Below are 20,773 nucleotides of genomic sequence, written 5' to 3' on the forward strand. Positions count from 1 at the left end.
AATAATAATAATAATAATTATTATTATTATAATAAGTATAGTTGATTTTGTAACTAAGGGTAATACAGTAAAATATTAAACTCTATTATTGATTAAAACTTTCAGACAAACAAATTTTTACTACATTACTTAGGTTGAATCAAATAATATTTGGTTATATTTTATTTCGTATAACCCTAATTATATAATTATTTGATAATCATATAACTAAACTTATGTTGAATTTTGTTTTAAAATTCAAAGTATTTTTTGGTAGTGTTTTTAGTCCCACATTGCTAATTGGAAAAGCTTGGAAGGGCTTATATAGGAAGCCCTTTCATCCTTGCTTAGCAATGATAAGGGGACCTACACGCATGCGCGGGCCAAGCCCAAATCGAGTGGATTTGGGGGGTTCAAGCCGGAAATCCATAAACCGGGCGTCACGTACACGATTATCGCGCGCAAGGGGGTGCAAATTCCCAGCCCGTGGGCCTTGTGCTCACGGGCGGCCCGGTCTATTTTTGCTGGTTTGGTTCAGTCTGAACCAAACCAGTTTAGTTTCCGGTTCCGGTTCGATCTGAACCAAACCAGAGTTTGGTTTTTGTTCCGTGCATGAGGTGCATCATGTCACTTTTCGAGAGCTCGAGGCTCTGGAAAAGTCCTGTCACTGCATGAGGTGCATCATGTTCCAGCGGTCCGTCGAAATTTGATTAGCGGATCAAAGTTAGTTCGTGCTGGTTATGAGTTGAACTTCAAATGTAATAAAGTTATAATATTACATTTAAGAACCTTTATTGGAAAAGGTTACCTTAATGAAGGTTTATTTAAACTCAATGTAGAAAATGCTACATTAAATAAAACTTCTAATATTGGTTGTTCATATAACATTGAGTCTTATGATATGTGGCATGACAGATTAGGACATGTCAATTTTAATACCGTAAAAAGGATGATGAATCTTGACATGATCCCTAAGAATGCTATAAATGATAAGAAAAAATGTGAAATTTGTGTGCAATATAAACAACCCCGTAAACCCTTCAAATCAGTTGATAGAAATTCTGATATTTTAGAATTGATTCATACTGACTGTTGTGAGTTTAACGGTGTAATAACGAGAGACCATAAAAGGTATTTCATTACTTTCAATGATGACCACTCTCGTTATTGTTATGTTTATTTGCTAAAAACCAAGGATGAAGCTTTAGATAAATTTATGATTTTTAAATCTGAAGCTGAGAATCAAACCGATAAAACTATTAAGAGGTTAAGGTCTGATAGGGGTGGAGAATTTACCTCGAACCTGTTTCAAAAATTTTGTCAAGATACATGTATAATCCATGAGGTAACTGCTCCATATAGTCCTCAATCCAACGGTATAGCAGAACAAAAAAATCGAACCCTTGAAGATATGATTAATTCCATGTTAGGCAGTTCTGGGTTACCCAACTTTATGTGGGGGGAGGCTCTATACACTGCATGCCATGTGCTAAATAGAGTCCCAATGAAGTCAAGGGATAAAACCCCATATGAGCTTTGGAAAGGCCGAAGGACAAGTTTGAAATACCTTAAAGTGTGGGGGTGCCTAGTAAAGGTACTAGTACCTGAACACAGAAGGAAAAAACTTGGTCCAAAGATCGTAAATGGTATCTTCTTAGGTTATGCTCAAAATAGTGTTGCATATAGGTTCCTGATTATTAAATCAGAAATTCCTGGAATAGATGCAAATACTATTGTAGAACTTCGCGATGCTACATTTTTTGAGGATATATTTCCTATGAAGACGAGAACACCTCAATCTAATATTTCTACTAGAAATGAGCCTTCTTCCATGGAGGTCCCATTATCCGTAGTGGGTACACCTTCCTCAAGTCACTCTAGACTAGATGAATCTAGTGAGTATACAGAACCGAGAAGGAGCAAGAGGCAACGTGTGTCTACGGATTTATGCCAGGACTTTATCACCTATAATATAGAAGGTGACCCTATGACATATAGAGATGCTATGACTTCTCCTGAAGCTAAGCACTGGAAAGAGGCTATTAAAAGTGAAATGGACTCTATTATCTCTAATGCCACTTGGGAGTTGGTAGATTTACCTCCTGGGTGTACCACTATAGGATGTAAATGGGTGTTTAAGAGAAAACTAAAGCCTGATGGGTCAGTAGATAAATTCAAAGTCCGCCTAGTTGCTAAGGGATTCAAACAAAAAGAAGGGATTGACTATTTTGACACTTATTCTCCTGTTACCAGAATTACTACAATCCGAGTGTTAATCGCATTAGCATCCATATATCATCTTGAGATCCATCAAATGGATGTCAAAACAGCATTCCTAAATGGAGATCTAGAAGAAGAGATATATGTGGATCAGCCTGAGGGATATGTAGTCTCTGGAAATGAGAATAAAGTCTGTAGGTTAGTCAAATCTCTTTATGGTTTGAAGCAAGCCCCAAAGCAGTGGTACAAAAAATTTGATAGAGCTATGCTATCGTTTGGCTTTGAAGTAAATGACTCTGATAAATGTGTGTATGCTAAAATGAAAGGTGATAATTGTATTATCCTATGTTTATATGTAGATGATATTCTACTATTTGGAACTAACCTTTCTATTATTAATGAGACTAAGGCCCTCTTAAGTGGTAAGTTTGATATGAAGGATATGGGTTGTGCTGATATGATTTTAGGGCTGAAGTTGACTCGTTCAACTGATGGAATAACAATTTCTCAGTCACTCTATGTTGAGAGAGTATTAGAGAAATATGGTTATAACCAAGTTAAATCTGTTGTCACACCATATGACCCTTCAAAAACTCTCCACAAGAATAATAGTGGTGTGGCAGTGTCTCAATTAAGATACTCACAAATAATAGGTAGTCTAATGTATTTAGCTAATTATTCTAGACCTGATATTTCTTTTGCTATAACGAAATTGAACAGGTTTACTAGCTGTCCGGACAGAACGCATTGGGATGCATTAGACAGAGTTCTCAGATACCTGAAAGGTACTATATCCTTGGGCTTGTGGTATGAGAGATTCCCTGCAGTCTTGGAGGGATATAGTGATGCTAGTTGGATAGCAGACACTGCTGAGTGTAAAGACGTTACTGGTTATGTCTTTACACTTGGAGGCGGTGCAGTTGCTTGGAGGTCTGTTAAACAGACGATTATATCTCGTTCTACATCTGAGGCAGAATTGTGTGTTTTAGATACCACAGTAACTGAAGCTGATTGGCTTAAGGGTCTTCTTTTAGAAATTCCCTTGATGGTAAAGCCAATACCTTCTATTTCAGTACACTGTGATAATCAAATAACAATAGCTTAGATTAGAAGCTCCAAGTATAACCAGAAACATAAGAGACATGTACGAATAAGATTGAAGTCTATTCGTGAGCTAGTGTCTCTTGGAGTGGTATCATTGGACTTCGTAAGTTCAAAAGACAATATTGCTGATCCACTCACAAAAGGACTTGATTCTGAGAAAATCAAGAGATCCAGTAAGGGAATGGGACTGAGGCATATCCTGGTTTCATCTATAACGGCAACCCAACCTATCTGATTGGAGATCCTAAGAAGTAGGTTCAATGTGATATAAACAAGTTATAAGGGTGAACCGTAAGCATCAAATTGATTGAGATGTAATTTCATAGTCTCTTCCCTGGATAGATGCTTGATTGCTAGTAAGGATGAGCTTGGAGGCTCTTAATGAGTTCAAGGTCTTATTGACAGGATGCTCGCAGTACATCCTTGGAGAACTCACCTATGTAAGTGTAACTGTGTGGCCGCAGTGTGGGGGGTCTAGGCAACTCTCCTTAGCACTTATGAAACAAGATTCGGTGGCATGGCCGTAATGCACCAACCCAGAAGGACTCAACCGTCGCCCGTGATGAGTTGTTACCAATTGACTTCACATATAAAAAGGTTTAAGTTCAAGACCTAGTTCACTTCAAACCTATGTGAATAAGATTGGTGTACTTAGGTGAAAATTCAAACCGGAAGGTATTTTCACTAAAAGCTCATTGCAACCTAGCCTCAGGACATATTTTTTTTGTTTTGTTTTTTATTTTTAACTTAAATGATTTGAATTTGTGGGGGATTGTTGAATTTTGTTTTAAAATTCAAAGTATTTTTTGGTAGTGTTTTTAGTTCCACATTGCTAATTGGAAAAGCTTGGAAGGGCTTATATAGGAAGCCCTTTCATCCTTGCTTAGCAATGATAAGGGGACCTACATGCATGCGCGGGCCAAGCCCAAATCGAGTGGATTTGGGGGGTTCAAGCCGGAAATCCATAAATCGGGCGTCACGTACGCGATTATCGCGCGCAGGGGGGGGGTGCAAATCCCCAGCCAGTGGGCCTTGCGCTCACGGGCGGCCCGGTCTGTTTTTGCTGGTTTGGTTCAGTCTGAACCAAACCAGTTTGGTTTCCGGTTCCGGTTCGGTCTGAACCAAACCAGAGTTTGGTTTTTGTTCCGTGCGTGAGGGGAAGGGACGCGGACGCGACACTGAGACGCGTTTCCTCGCTAGCGAAGCAGTGCTTCGTACCTTCTCAGAGTGAATAAAAGGGGAGCAGCAGCGCCTCTATTCTTCACTCAAGCCTCGAGCTCTCTCCTTCTTTCTCCCTTCTCTGTGCGATACATTTCTGCACAGTTTTTCTGCCTTTCTTCTCGTCGAGTTTTTCGCTGCTTTCTTGTACTGAGGTTTGGTCTTTCGGCGATCTGAGGTTGGGTCCGAGTGTCGCGTCCGTTTTGGAGTGCACCTACGGACGAGACGAGCGGTTGTCGGATCTTGGGGGAGTTTTTGCCGGGGAGCCTTTGCACCGAGAGGCGGCAATAAATTCTCTAAGGACAGTCGGCGTGCCAACGCTTCAACCGAATAACTATATTTTAAACCCGACTTCTTTATTTATCTATTTATTACATGTTATTTTTTTGTACAAATATAATACTATTTTTATTACTTTATTTACAACAACTTATACCTAATAATTTCAACCAAACCCATCTTTAGAATATTACATAATTACAAAAAGATTTGATGGTAAATTGTTGTGCATGCAACTTGTAACTCCTACACAAATCCGACGACTACCAATTGACTGGCCAATTAACTATTAGTTGTTAAATATTTTTGACCAAAAATATTTAATAACTACTGAATAACAAAAATAACATTCAACCGATTACTAGTTGAGTGAAAATAAGTTCAATAAAGTTGGTCGAGACGAAGACATATAGAAGAAAAAAATCATGAAATTAAATGCACTATAAATTTAAGACAGAACAAGTTAATTTAAATATGATTTATCTTTAATTTGACTCACGGTTAAACTAAAAAAACCTAAATGTAGTGTGATTCGATAAATCTAGAAAATAGAGGAGCAAACTAAGAATTAAAAATAGATGCATGGTATGATTCAATGAATTTGCCTTTGTTTAATGATCAAGAGAAAGAGGTGAAGCATGTCATGCATATATATATATAACTAATTGAGTTAGAACTAAAATAAACCATTTGACTTGAAAAAATGTTTATTCATCTATTTAAACCAAAGTTTCCCTCGCATTTATGAGCTCATTATTATAGCTGATTTGATGTTAATGGTCACATGCTATGCATGTGCCTTGCTTTGTGTAAGTTGAATAAAAGATTACTTCTACTACAAAAATACAATATTCATATATATGTTTTTTTAATATTATTAGTGCACGAGACTCCTAGAATGCCTATCATATGTCTTGGATCGATCCCTAAGTAGATTTATAGACACACTTAAGGAAAATAATGACGTCTACTTTCCTAATCTACCATATTAATATAAAGAAGAACAAGGGCGAGTGGAAGTTCCTTTTAAGTTTTAAGGGCGAGTGAAACATAAATAATTATTAATCATTGAAATTTCTCATCCAAAGTATGATTGCACCAATAACCTAAAGTCTTTAGCCAAAGTAACATCTTCACCTTAGGTTTCAAAGCTAAAAAAGGATAAATTTGCTTACAAAGTTGGATTGTGTCATCATAGAATTGAGAATGTCTTTGATTATTAGCCATGACGAGACCTTAGTTAACCAGTGCCACTTTCATTCTCTGTATACAATTGAGATGCATTGGAAGAAGCTAAAGACTTTCTACTGAACTCCAAGAATATCAATGAATGGTTAGTGAATTCAATTAGTATCATGTTGTGATCATTTTTCGCTGTATTACTAGACTTAGATAAGAAGTATGGGCTCTAGAGTTGTTATCAATTCAAGTTTGGCACTCTACAATCAATTTTTTTATCTTAAGATAGAAGATAGAAGATAGAAGATAGAAGATGAGTTATCTGTAATTAAAAGTTTTAAATATTTAGAATTATTTTTTAAAATGATAGAAGAATTGAGAGTGATATCTTATATAGAATATAAGTAAGATGGTTAAAATGGAAAAAAAAATGCTAAGCGCTCTTTATAATCATGAAGTACTTCTAAAATTTAAAGAAAAATTTTACAAAATGAGGGTTAGATTTGTTTTGTTATATAAAGTTGAATGTTGGACTATGACTCGAACACATAAACAAAATACAAGAGTTACAAAGATGAGGATGTTAAGATGGATGTATGAACATACAAACATAGACATGATAAAAAAAAAAAAAATTATTAAAGAAAAGTAATAATTACACCTAATAAGGAAAACTCTAGGAGACACATTTCAAAATGTACGAATATATATTTGGATGATCAATAAATGCTCTAATTAGACGATGTGAAACTATGATAAATGTGCACATCAAACGAGGAACAAAACGATCAAAAAAATACTAATAACAAATAAAATAAAATTTATTTAAATATAAATAATGATATAATAGGGGAAGAACTCAATGACGTATAAAGATCTATATAGCCGACCTTATATAGTGGGATAAAATTTGATTATTGTGGTTGGTTGTTGATTGTTGTTGTAACTCTTGACACTAAATCAAGCCTAGCTAGTAGAGCTCTTCTTTTAGTTTAGTATTTCAGAATCAACTAAAATATCAAAAAGTCTAGTTTCTTTTATCAATATTTCAAAGCCAATATGACCATTCTAAGGTCTTTAACTGGTCAATAAGCAACATTTTTCAATCGATCATAAAATTCCTAGTGAAGATGTACCACCAACACAACTTGGCATCTCCAACCACTTCCTTTAAAATCCGAACATCTTACTATAGTAGTAGGGTCATCAAAGATTGGCCAGTGGGGGAAGATGAACAGATGGTTCACAAAAATTTGACATGCGCAAATGCAAATCAATTAATTAAATTCAAGTGTGTGTGTATGTAAAATTTCCTCTTGATTAGTCTTAGAGGATTACAATCTCGAGTTCAACCATCTTTATCAATTAGATTGATCTTAGAGGATTACAATCTCTTGGTCAACTTAATTGATTTTAAATTGACCTTAGATTTAGTGCCCCAAATCTTTTCCACATTATATGACAATCAACATTGTTTTTTGTTAAGCCCAACTCATTGATTTAGAACTTCTGAACCGACCATAGGTCCTTGACACTTAAACATTAGGACTTAACACCAACTCACTTATCAAATGTGACAAGACTTCAACATATAGACTCTTTAGCTAAGTTACTGCTATCTAGGTGTTCATCATTTTGTTGGTGCAATTATGCCCCAAGTAATTGGGTTTGACCTTGAATTTTTAATGTTTATGCAAAAAAGTTTAAGTTAGGCCTTGATTATAGTTTGAGATTCAATGAGATTAAGTGTTGATGAGGATGACTTTGTGTGGCCAAGGCAACAGATTTAGTGGCTTGGAAGTTCATAGAGATCAAAGAAGGTGGCATAATAACAAGTGATGGACCATAAGATGAAAGCATTAAGGTATTCTTTGAGTAGTTCATGAAGTATGACTTAGCATGACTAAATTGGCAACTTGGCGGCTTGAGGGTAGCATTGATGAAAGTTAGTGGAGGGGGCACTACATGGGTGAAACATGAAGGATCAATGCATTTGAGGGATGAGTAACCATGGGGCGAAATCAACTTGCAAACATAAGCTTCGGTAAGTTATGAGAGTTGAGACTTGCATGCTTGGGCAAGGCGAAATCTCAACTTAGGTAAGATTCGATCATTACGATGATCATAGTGTTGGAAGAAACAATCTGTTACTGGAGATTTATGAGGTATTAGCTAAATTTAAACTGCACTAAATTAAATTCAACTTATAGTCGAGATGACCTGAGTGGATAATCTCAGGTTGCTAGCAGGGGCTGATTTCTGCTACAAGCCAAAGAGTGGTAGAGCGGATTGAGTCGCCGAGCGGGAAAATCGGCAGAGCAGCAGTTTTCAGAGTAGACCGAGAGAGCTTATAGCCATTCGGGTGAACAGAGAGACCGAGCGAGTTAAAGGTCTGTTGGGCAGCTTAGATGAGTGAGCTTTGAGATCGAGTGTCGAGCGAGATCAAGGTCGGTCGGGCAGATAGACCGAGCAAAGAAGCAAAGTGGTCAGTCGGGCTGAGCGGCAAAGTGACCAACCGAGCGAAAGGGCGAGCGACCGAATGAACTGGAGGTCGGCCAGGCGAAGAGGTCGAGCGAGCTGGAGGTCGACCGGGCGAAAACTAGAAAGCGACCGGATGAGTACGCTTCCGAGCGACCGAGCGGGCAAACGAACAGGCAAGTTAAGATGGTATCGGTCGGGCGAACAGAGCAGGCTAGGCAAAAATGCCGAGTGGAGAGGCTAACCGGGCAAGTGGCCGGTAGAGCTTTTAGCAGCGGGCCAAGGCCTGCAATTGACGCAGTTTCCTTGAAATAGATTCGCCCACCTCTAGCTGTGCTTCAAGGTTTACTCGGGTCGTCTGTTTCCTAGGATACAACGACTTACCATAATTCCCACCAAGCACTGGTGGTCACAACGAACTAAGTGACACTCAATTGCTATCACAGACACTCTACCAAGCAAGAGTTGCACGACAGAGGTGGAGGGAAACGAAGGTGGAGAGCTTCTGCTTGTGTCGTTGTGTTCTTTTTGCCTATGATCGCAGCCTCCTTATATAGGAGCTCAGATCCCCCTTTAGAAAGGTTGTCTTTACATCCATCTAATGTATCTACAACTTCCATAGAATTGCAATAGCCAATAACACTCTAATGAAAATTATTCTCGACATCAGAGAATATGAATTGAAGTAATCAAGACCTTATAGTTGTTGGTATCCTTTGATTACCAATCTGACCTTGTACTTATCGATTGTGTCATCTGACTTCATTTTCTTTTTGAAAATCCACTTGAACCCTAGTGGTTTACTTCCCGGAGGAAGATCCACAAGTTTCCAAGTGTGATTTTGTAAGATAGACTCTATCTCAGATGTAATTACCTCTCTCCAGTGAGGTCCATCAAAAGAGCTTACTGCTTTTGAGTAACTTTGGGGTTCACTTTCCAACATAAAAATGATAAAATCCGATCCGTAGGATTTTTCTACCCGAGCTCTTTTGCTCTGTCTAAGCTCAACCTCGATTGGTTCATTATCATCTTCTTCGCCTTACGTTTCATATGCCCGTTTTGAGGAGCTAGTATCCTCTCAGGTCTTATATGGAAACACATGCTCGAAGAATGAGACATTTCTCGATTCTATTATCAAGTTCTTGTGTATATCTGGTATTTGTGACTCATACATAAAAAATTGATACGCACTGCTATTTTGTGCATATCCAATAAATATGCAATCAACAGTCTTAGATCCTAACTTAATCCTTTTCAGATCAGGCATCAACACTTTAGCAAGACACCTCCATATTCGTAAGTATTTGTAGGATGATTGTCTTCTATTCCACAACTCGTAAGGGCTCTTATCTATTTTCTTTCGGGGTACCTTATTTAAAAAGTAATTAGCTGTTAACACAGCTTCCCCCAACATGAACTCTGGCAATCCAGAGGTCAATAGAAGAGCATTCATCATCTCCTTTAGAGTTTGATGCTTTCGCTCAGCAACTCCATTTTGCTGAGGAGTAAAAGGAGCTGTTGTTTTGTGTCTGATCCCATGTTCAGCACACAACTGAACAAACGGTGATACATATTCACGGTCTCGGTCACTTTGAATCACCTTAATCTTTCTATTAAGCTGGTTTTTAACCTCATTCTTATAGAGAGCAAATTTCTCTATAGCTTCATCCTTACTTTTGAAAAGATACACATAACAATATTTTGTGTTATCATCTACAAAAGTGATGAAGTATTTATTACCACAACGTATTGGCGTACCTTTTAAGTCACACACATCAGTGTGGATTAGGTCAAGTGGTTCGTTACTTCTTTTAATATGTTAAAAGGATGACCTTTTCATTTTTACTTCAACACAAATCTCACACTTGTGTTTTGGGTCAAGGTGGAATGTAGGTATGCTTTGCATCTTTATTAATCTATGCAACACATCGTAGTTAACATGTCCTAATTTACCATGCCACAAACATGAAGACTCAAGCATATAAGTGGAAGAGCTTTCATTTTTATTTTTCTTGGGTCTAATGGCCATTACATTGAGCTTGAATAGCCCATCATATACATAGCCCCTTCCTACAAACATTATATTCTTGAACAATACAACTCTATCTGACTCAAAAATAATCAAAAAGCCATTTTTTCTTAACAGTGATCCAGACACTAGATTCTTCTAAATCTCTGGAACATACAGCACATTGTTCAGAGTAAGGTCCTTGCCCGAGGTCATCTTCAGTATCACCTTTCCTTGGCCCATGATGTCCGAGGTTGCTGAGTTTCCCATGAACAATTTGTCTCTAGTGACTTCTTCAAAGTTGTGGAGCAGCTCCTTATTGCAGCATACATGTCTGGTGCCTCCAGTATCAATCCACCATTGTCGTAAGTTTGAACCGACCAGGTTCAGTTCTGAGACCACTGCACAGAGGTCGTCCATTTCTGGTCCCTCATTCAGGTTGGCCTCCTGCTTTTTCTTTGGCTTCCTGCACTCTGAAGATTTGTGACCCACTCTGTCACAGTTGAAGTACTTCCAATAGAACTTCTTCTTGTTGATGCCTCCTTTGGATCCTATCTTGGAAGACTTGGGGTTCTTCCATTTCGAGCTTTGACCGTGCTCGATCACGTTGGCTTTCATAGTAGTTTGAGAGAACAGCTTTCTCTCTGAACTCTTGTTGTCTTCTTCGATGTGAAGTCGAACAATGAGTTCCTCCATATTCATCTCCTTCCACTTATGCTTCAGGTAGTTCTTGAAGTCCTTCCAGCCGGGGGGTAGCTTCTCAATAATAGCAGCCACCTAGAAGGTTTCACTCAAAATCATCCATTCTGAGTGGATCTTGTGTAAGATCACCTGAAGCTCCTAGACTCGGCTAATCACCATCTTGGAGTCAACCATCTTGTAGTCAAAAAATCGGCCTGCGATGAACTTCTTGGCCCCTGCATCCTCCATCTTGTACTTCTTGTCCAGAGACTCCCACAGCTCCTTAGTCGTTCTCTTCATGCTATATACAACGTACAACGAGTCGGCAAGGAAGTTAAGGATGTAGTTTCGGCAGAGGAACTCAGAAAGAGTCCATACCTCCACTACACTGATGGTTTGCGCATCAACATCATCAGCACACTTGGGAGGGTCCTCGGTCAAAAATCGAGCCAGGTTGAGTGTGGTCAAGTAGAAGAGCATCTTCTGCTCCCACCTCTTGAAGTTTAATCCACTGAACTTCTTTGGCTTTTCCCCATGATTGATTGACACAGTTCAAATCGGGGCGGAGGGGGTCTGCACGTGTTGAGTCTGTTGCACCTCAACATTTCGTTTGTGACCATCTCAACAGAATCGAGTCTGTTTCAAGATTGTTGGACAAACAATCTGTTTCCGAAGATATACGGGGTATTAGATGAATTTAAATATTCGAATTAAATTCAACTTACAGTTGAGATGACCTGAACTGATAATCTCAAGCTGCCACCAGGGCTGGTTTTTGCTACGAGCCAAAGAACGACAGAGTGGACTGAGTCACCGAGTAGGAAGATCGGTCGAGCAGCAGCTTTCAGAGCAGACCGAGCGAGCTTATAGTCGGTTGGGTGAGCAGAGAGATCGAGCGAGTTGAACGTCGACCGAGTAGCTTAGCCGAGCGAGCTTGGAGATCGAGTGCCGAGCAAGATTAAGGTCGGTCGGGCAGATAGACTGAGCGAAGTAGCCAAGTGATCGGTCGGGCTGAGCAGCATAGCGACCAACCGAGCGAAAGGGCGAGCGGCCGAGCGAACTGGAGGTCGGTCGCGCAAGCTGGAGGCCGGCCGGGCGAAAACTAGAAAGCGACCGGACGAGCATGCTTCCGAGCGACTGGGCGGGCAAACAGATAGGCAGGCCGAGATGGTGCCGAGCGGAGAGGCTGACTATGCAAGTGGTCGGTCGGGCTTTTAGCAGTGAATCGAGGCTTGCGATTAACGTAGTTTCCTTTAAATAGATTCGCCCACCTTCGGCTGTGTGCTTTGAGGCTTACTCAGGTCATCTGTTTCCCAAGATACAACGATTGACTGTGATTCCCACCAAGTACTGGTGGTCACGACGAACTAAATGGCACCCTATCATGGGCACTCTGCTGAGCAGGAGTTGCACGACAGAGGAGGAGGGGAACTAAGGTGGAGAGCTTCTTCTTGTGTCGCTGCTTGTGATCGCAACAGACCAATGGCAACGTTTAATGATCTTTATTCGTCGAGTAGTGAAACGTCCACCATTTCACTCATTATCACTCAACCATTTTGATTCTGCATTAATCTCGAATTTAATGCATTCGTTACACAGCAGCAAAAATATTGGTTGTTTCACTTGGGCAAATTTTGCCCCAATCGGTCGGCACACTAGTCAACATGGTTCAGTGCAATCCAAGCCCTGGATTTGTCATCTCGAACTTGGTGGTTAAACTCTACTGCGGTAATGATACTGTAGGGGAGGTCTTGCGGAAAAATAGCTCGACGCCATAATGATAAAAAGCTTAACACCCCTTATTTGATTTGACTTTTTTTATATTTGGAAATATGAAATAGATAAAAATCCAAAGTGCAAAGGCAAGTTAATCTTGACCTAAGTCGATTATATCAATAAGCTCCCCTTTTATTTGACATCTTACTCTCAACCATCAAATATATTGATCAAATATCGAAACATAATAATATCGCCAACTTGAGTTTGGTTAGTTTGACTAGATGTTAATTGTACTAATAGTAAAAGGTTTCTCTACCTTTGGAAGTTAAATGTGAAAGAGAATGATGTTGGGTTTTTCGGGCCGCGAAAACCGCTTTTTCGCGTCACGGAAACCCCGAATCACCCATGCCACTGGATCTCGTGCGAAGAATAGATTTCAAAATTTACGAGTACGAGTTTACAACTTAGATCTACTCCTAGATCTACATAAAAAAATTTTATACCTTCGATGCGTGCCCTTCGCAATCCCGCTTGTCCTCAGTTCGCCGGATCTCAAAAGTGTCAAAGTAGACACTTCTCTATGTGTATCCACACAAGCAAGAGATGGAGAAAAATCTCTAAGGATGTGCTAGCAACCTTAGAGATCAGTAATGGAGGAGAGGGAGAGCAAGAAGAAAGCTTGAGGAAGAAGAAGGCAGTTACACATGCAAAATGAAACTCATCCCTTGAATAAAATTGGCCGGCCACAATTTTTGGCTTGTAACTCCCATGGAATATCAAGAGTCACCACTCTTGGTAACTCCCATGAGGTGGCATTTGGTCAAGTCAAACTTGACCAAATGAAGAAGCCTTGATGATGTGGCATTGATCAAGTCAAAGTCAAGTCAAAACTTGACTCTTCATCTTCCTACTTATGTCAAGTCAAACTTGACCACTTCTCTCCCTTGGTTGATCTAATCTAACCATTGGTTCAAGTCAATTTTAATTTAATGAATCTCTATTCATTTAATTAAATTAATTAAATGTGTCTAAGTCCAAATTAGACTCACTTAACACATAAACCAAATTGAGTCCAACTCAATTAGCCTACCTTGGATTACTCTTAATCCAATTTGGTTCATCATATGAACCTAATCCTTTAGGTTCATCAAATGAACCTAATCTCCATCTAATTGCCCTTTGTGTGTGACCCTATAGGTTCTTGTAACGTTGGCAATGCTCCTAAACCCATTTAGAATCATAAGTAATGAGCGGTATCTAGCAACACATCATTACTACCCAAGTTACAAGAATGTTGAGATCCAACATCACCTTGTGACTACTAATTGTGACTCCTCACAATATATGACATTGACCTTCTATCCTAGACATCTAGATTGATCAATATGAGGCATAGACCGTGTCATCCTCTAATCAATCTAAATCTTGAACTCCAAGTAGACCCACTCGATCAAATGAGCTCAATATCTTATATTGACTCACTTGGGCATGGACATGCACTTCGTGGTCTCACTCTATCAATAATATCGATGTCTCTCCCGTCATATAGGAGGGATAGATCCCATCTACATCACTCACATCCCTCTGCATAATTCGTTACATACCCAGTAATCGCCTTTATAATCCACCCAGTTACGGGTGACGTTTGACGAAACCAAAGTACATAACTCCTTATGTAGGGAACCATGGTGACTTCAGGTCTAAGGACTAGTAGTCATACTAATAGCCACATGAGAAAGTATATGACACTCATATAACGATCCATGATACTTTCTCATGGCGGGTCATTCAGTATACATTCTCTAATGAATACCCATGTATCAACTTGATATCTCTATATCCATGACTTGTGAGATCAAGTCATCGAGTTGACCTACATGCTAGTCTTATTGTATTAACATTGTCCCTGAATGTTAATACTCGACTAGGAATGATTAAGAGTAGTGTTCCCTATATCATCTCACTATCGATTCAACCAATCGATTGATATAGGTAAGAACGTTCTACTCAAGGACGTTATTACACTTAGTTTATTTGGCACCAATACAAGTAAGTATAATAACCAAAAACCAAATGCCTTTATTTATATAGAATATGATACAACAAGTCCAAAATACAATCATCAAATGATTGGCTCTAGGGCTCTAGCTAACAATCTCCCACTGGCACTAGTGCCAATCAGTGTAGGCTCTAAGCCCCAATGACCTAGTGTGACCATCATGCTTCCTCTGTGCCAAAGCCTTGGTCAAGGGATCTGCGATGTTAGCCTCTGCAGGTACTCTGCAAATCTTCACATCTCCTCTCTCGATGATCTCTCGAATGAGATGGAAGCGCCGTAGTATGTGTTTGGTCCGCTGGTGTGAGCGAGGTTCCTTCGCCTATGCTATAGCTTCATTGTTGTCACAATAGAGCTCAATGGGGTCAGCAATGCTAGGAACCACCCCAAGTTCAGTGATGAACTTGCGGATCCATACTGCCTCCTTTGTTGCCTCTGATGCAACAATGTACTCGGCTTCTGTTGTAGAATCAGCGAACTCTTCCAGCTGGCAGCACCACCATTAATGCAAAATACGAACCCCGACTGCGATCTATAGTCATCCTGGTCGGTCTGGAAGCTAGCATCACTGTAACCCTTTACAGCTAGCTCATCATCGCCTCCATATATCAAGAAATATTCTTTAGTCCTTCTTAAGTACTTAAGAATATTCTTGACCGCTATCCAGTGACTTTCACCTGGATCTGACTGGTATCTGCTTGTCATGCTCAAAGCATACGAGACATCAGGTCGAGTACATAGCATGGCGTACATGATCGATCCTATGACTGAGGCATAAGGGATCTGATCCATGCGGTCTCTCTCCTCTCTAGAAGAGGGACCTTGAGTCTTCGAAAGACTCACGCCATGTGACATCGGCAGAAATCCCTTCTTGGAGTTCTGCATGGCAAACCGTAGGAGTACCTTGTCAATGTATGTACTCTGACTTAGGCCAAGCAATCTCTTAGATCTATCTCTATAGATCTGTATCCCTAGAATACGGGATGCCTCACCTAAGTCCTTCATTGAGAAGCAACTCCCTAGCCAGGTCTTGACAGACTGAAGCATAGGGATGCCCTTCCCATTGAGTAGTATGCCATCCACATACAATATGAGGAAGACAGCTATATCCCCTATAACCTTCTTGTAGACACAAGGCTCATCTTCGTTCTTGATGAAACCAAACTGTTTGATTGCATCATCGAATCGAATATTCCAGCTCCGAGAAGCTTGCTTTAGTCCTATGCAGCTTGCATACTCTGCTAGTATGCTGTGGATCTACAAAACCCTCAGGTTGTGTCATGTACACATCCTCGAGTAGGTTTCCATTCAGAAACGCGGTTTTGACGTCCATCTGCCAAATCTCGTAATCGTGGTAAGCTGCAATAGCAAGCATGATCCGAATGGACTTAAACATCGCTACTGGAGAAAAGGTTTCATCATAGTCAATACCATGAATCTGCTTGAAACCTTTAGCTACCAAGCTACCCTTATAGATAAGTCCATCCATGTCAGTCTTTCTCTTAAAGACCCACTTACACCCAATGGGTTTTACCCCTTCAGGTGGATCAACCAAAGTCCATACTTGGTTGGTGTACATGGATTCCATTTCGGATCTCATAGCCTCTAGCCATTTCTCAGAATCTGGTCTCATCACAGCTTCCTGATAGGTGGTAGGCTCATCCTCTATGAGCACAACGTCATCATGGTCAGACAAGAGAAATGAGTATCTCTCAGGCCGACGACGTACCCTATCAGACCTGCGAAGAGGTATGTCTACTTGAACTGGTTATTGTTTCTCAACTCTTTGTGGAACAACATCATCCACAACACTTTGTAGTTCCAGTTCAATTTCCATCGAGGCATCAGTGCTATTGTTCGTATCTTGAACTTCTTCAAGATCGAACGCGCTCTCACTAGTCTTTCTAGAAACAAAGTCCCTGCCACAACTACCTTGTGCTGACTGGGAATATAGAAATAATATCCCTTAGTTTCCTTGGGATTTCCAATAAAGTAGCACTTGTCAGATTTGGGTCCTAATTTATCTGAGACTTGACGTCGAACGTAAGCCTCACAACCCCAAATCCTCATGAAAGACACCTGGGCATCTCTCCCAGTCCATATCCTATATGGTGTCTTTATCACGGCCTTGGATGGAACTCGGTTGAGTATAAAAGCTACCGTGTCTAGAGCATAGCCCCAAAGGTATGTCGGAAGATCTGTGTGACTCATCATAGATCGTACCATATCTAATAGGGTACGATTCCTCCTTTCGGACACACCATTCCACTGTGGTGTTCCAGGAGGAGTGAGTTGGGATAGAATCCCACACTCAGCTAGATAGTCACGGAACTCATGGCTAAGGTATTCTCCACCTCGATCGGATCGAAGTATCTTAATACTCTTACCAAGCTGGTTCTGTACTTCATTCTTGAATTCTTTGAACTTTTCAAAGGATTCAGATTTATGTGTCATCAAGTACACATAACCATATCTACTGAAGTCATCAGTAAATGTAATGAAGTACCTATAACCGCCTCTAGCAGTGACATTGAAAGGGTCACATACATCACTATGTATAAGTCCTAACAAATCAGTCGCTCTTTCGCTGTGTCCACTGAAGGGAGTCTTGGTCATCTTGCCTCGTAGGCATGACTCGCATATCTTATATGATTCTAAATCAAATGAGTCCAGCAAACCATCCTTATGGAGCTGGGATAAGCGCTTGTCATTTATATGACCTAAGCGACAGTGCCAGAGGTAGGTTTGGTTTATGTCATTTGACTTGAACCTCTTGGTATTTATGTTATAGATAGGGCTCTCAAGATCTAGAATATAGAGTCCGTTTATCAGAGGTGCACTATAATAGAACATATCGTTTAAATAGACGGAACAACATTTGTTCTTTATTATAAACGAAAATCCTTTCTTGTCCAAACAAGAAACTGAAATTATGTTCTTAGTCAAGGCAGGCACATAACAACAATCATCTAATTCTAGTACAAGCCCAGAGGGAAGAGATAGATGGTAAGTTCCTACAGCAATAGCAGCAACCCGTGCTCCATTGCCTACTCGTAGGTCTATCTCACCCTTCGTCAATGCCCTGCTATTCCTCAGCGCTTGTACATTAGTACAAATGTGCGAAGCACATCCGGTATCTAATACCCACAATGAAGAAATAGAGAGGTTGACTTCTATAACATGTATACCTGAAGTAGAAATCTTATTTCTCTTCTTCTTAAGATCTTCTAGGTATTCTTTGGAGTTCCTCTTCCAGTGCCTTGCTTGTCCTTGATATAGGTGACAAAGATGTTCAACCATATCGTAAGCGCCCATCAACTCATGTTGCTTCTGAAGCTCAGAGTTCATGGTTGCGAGCATAAGATAGGACACATCTAATGCGTCATCTTGATGCTTCTTATAAGTATCTCGGTCTGTTCGTGTGGCAGTGGCAGGAGGAGCCTCCAGAATGGGCTGCTCCAGAACGTACAGTTTACGTTCTTGGGTGAGAACTATTCTCAGATTCCTGTACCAGTCCAGGAAATTCGTTCCGTTGAGCTTGTCCTTCTTAAGGACAGAACCCAGAGAGAAGATGTTCGTGTTCGACGTTATGGCAATTCTACAACAGAAATAAATGCATAAATAAGTATCATATTCTTAATCATTTAATTAAGCCTTTAACTAAATGATGCTCCCACTGAATTCTATAATTCATGTGGGACAAGATCCACATCATACTAACCCTTAAGTTAGCTTTGGCTAATACGCCCAAGACTTAGTATGATCGGTAGGTAATGATTACCAATTACATCTCTATGCAACTCTTGTTTATAGGATCAAAAATCCGCATTTATATTAAAACTCGAGTTAGCTTTGGCTAATACGCCCGAGAGTTAATATATATGTGATTTTGACCTATCTTTCCAACCGTTGGAAGAATGTCTATAGTTATACTCGATCCAACCGAGTTAACTAGGAATACTCAATCTAATTGAGTTGTACTCACCCATGCGTTGATAGGCGGGACCAAGATTGTCCCTCCGTACCCTACTAAGATAGTATGTGTTGCTCTGCTTTGGCAGATTCAACAACAACATGCGATCGAGGTAGTGGTAGGTATCACGACATGGTAGGCATTACGAGTTGACGTGATTTAGATCTAATCTAAACGATGATGCGTATCATATACTCGATAGATCTAATCTAATCGAAGGGTGCATCATGTGCACGATTTAGATCTAATCTAATCGCTAGGCACTAATTAACTATTTAATTAAACATGCATCACATACATATAAACAATTAATTAAATTATTTTGTGATTGTGTCATGGCCCTACTACGATCTTCTCAAGCCAATGAGAAGATCGGATGGTCAACCTAAGGTCAACAGCTTCTCAAGTTTCTTCCTTTGACCACCTTGTGTTGCTCGCGCCCTCCTCGTAACTCCGTCTCGTGTGGACCTTCCACCGCTTCAAAATTACATTACAATTTTGAAACTCGAGTTACATTCGAGTCTAAATCTAATTTACAACCAGAATATAAGAGAAAGGCACGACGCGCAGGTGAGAAAAAAATAAAATAAATACAGCACGCACATCACATAACGGCACGCAGGCCGTATTATGAATTACAACACATTTCCAAATCCAATTTGGGTAGTTTGGGCCATGACTATCACAAAATTAATATATAATTCAAAATTATATATTTCTATAATTTTCTGTAATTTTTTTTTTTTTATAATTTTACAGATTTTATGAGTAAATTTTTCCCGGCAGTCCCGATTAACGATTTCGGGCGCAATCGCGGAGCAAATCCCCTTGCGGGGTTAGGGGCAGTACCCCTACCCGCGATCTAACCATCGCGAGTTGCTCCTAAGCGATCCAAGAGCGCCTTAGCCCGCTGTCCCAAAAATTTTTGGGGTGAAACGTTGCCGTTTTGAAAAATTCTTCTCGGTAGTCGAAGCCTGCAAGTGCCTAAACACTTGTGCTTCGCTTCTACGAGAAAATACCCATAAAAACTCTAAAAACCATAAAATTACAGAATATCACATAACTGAATTTTTGTCATAAAAACAAAAACTAAACTCGTACAAGCTTCGCACGTGGCTCTGATACCACTGTTAGGTTTTTCGGACCGCGAAAATCACTTTTTCGCGTCGCGGAAACCCCGAATCACCCATGCCACTGGATCTCGTGCGAAGAATAGATTTCAAAATTTACGAGTACGAGTTTACAACTTAGATCTACTCCTAGATCTACATAAAAAGATTTTATACCTTCGATGCGTGCCCTTCGCAATCCCGCTTGTCCTCGGTTCGCCAGATCTCAAAAGTGTCAAACACTACAATAAAAACTGCAAACAACAACGGATATTATCCGTTGTCGTAGGGTCAAAAAACCGTTGTAACTGAGGGTGTTGTAGAATGTATTGCCCTACGACAACGATTTTGAATCCGCTGTCTTTGTAGACATTTGACAACGGTTTTTATCCGTTGTTGTTTATATGCTCAAAATTTGTTTGCGAAGGATACGACAACGTTTTAAAACCGTTGTGGTAGATAATTTCAACAACAAAAATAAACCGTTGTGGTAGACTCTTTTTACAACAGATATAAACCGTTGTGGTAGATAATTTAAAACATTGCGGTTTTAAATTTTACAACAGTTATAAACCGTTGTGATATATAATTTTAATATATTTTACAATCGATAAAATTGTTGTCTTTTATCACTTTTCACAAAAAAATTCCGTTGTAATTACGTACTTTTTACAACATTTCTAACCGTTGTCTTTAATGTTCATGTTGTAACATGATAATAACAAACAACCAATCTTTTTTTAATATAAGCATGACCACCAATACAAAAC

This window comes from Zingiber officinale, chromosome 5B (assembly GCF_018446385.1).
Source record: "Zingiber officinale cultivar Zhangliang chromosome 5B, Zo_v1.1, whole genome shotgun sequence".
Taxonomy (NCBI): Eukaryota; Viridiplantae; Streptophyta; class Magnoliopsida; order Zingiberales; family Zingiberaceae; genus Zingiber; species Zingiber officinale.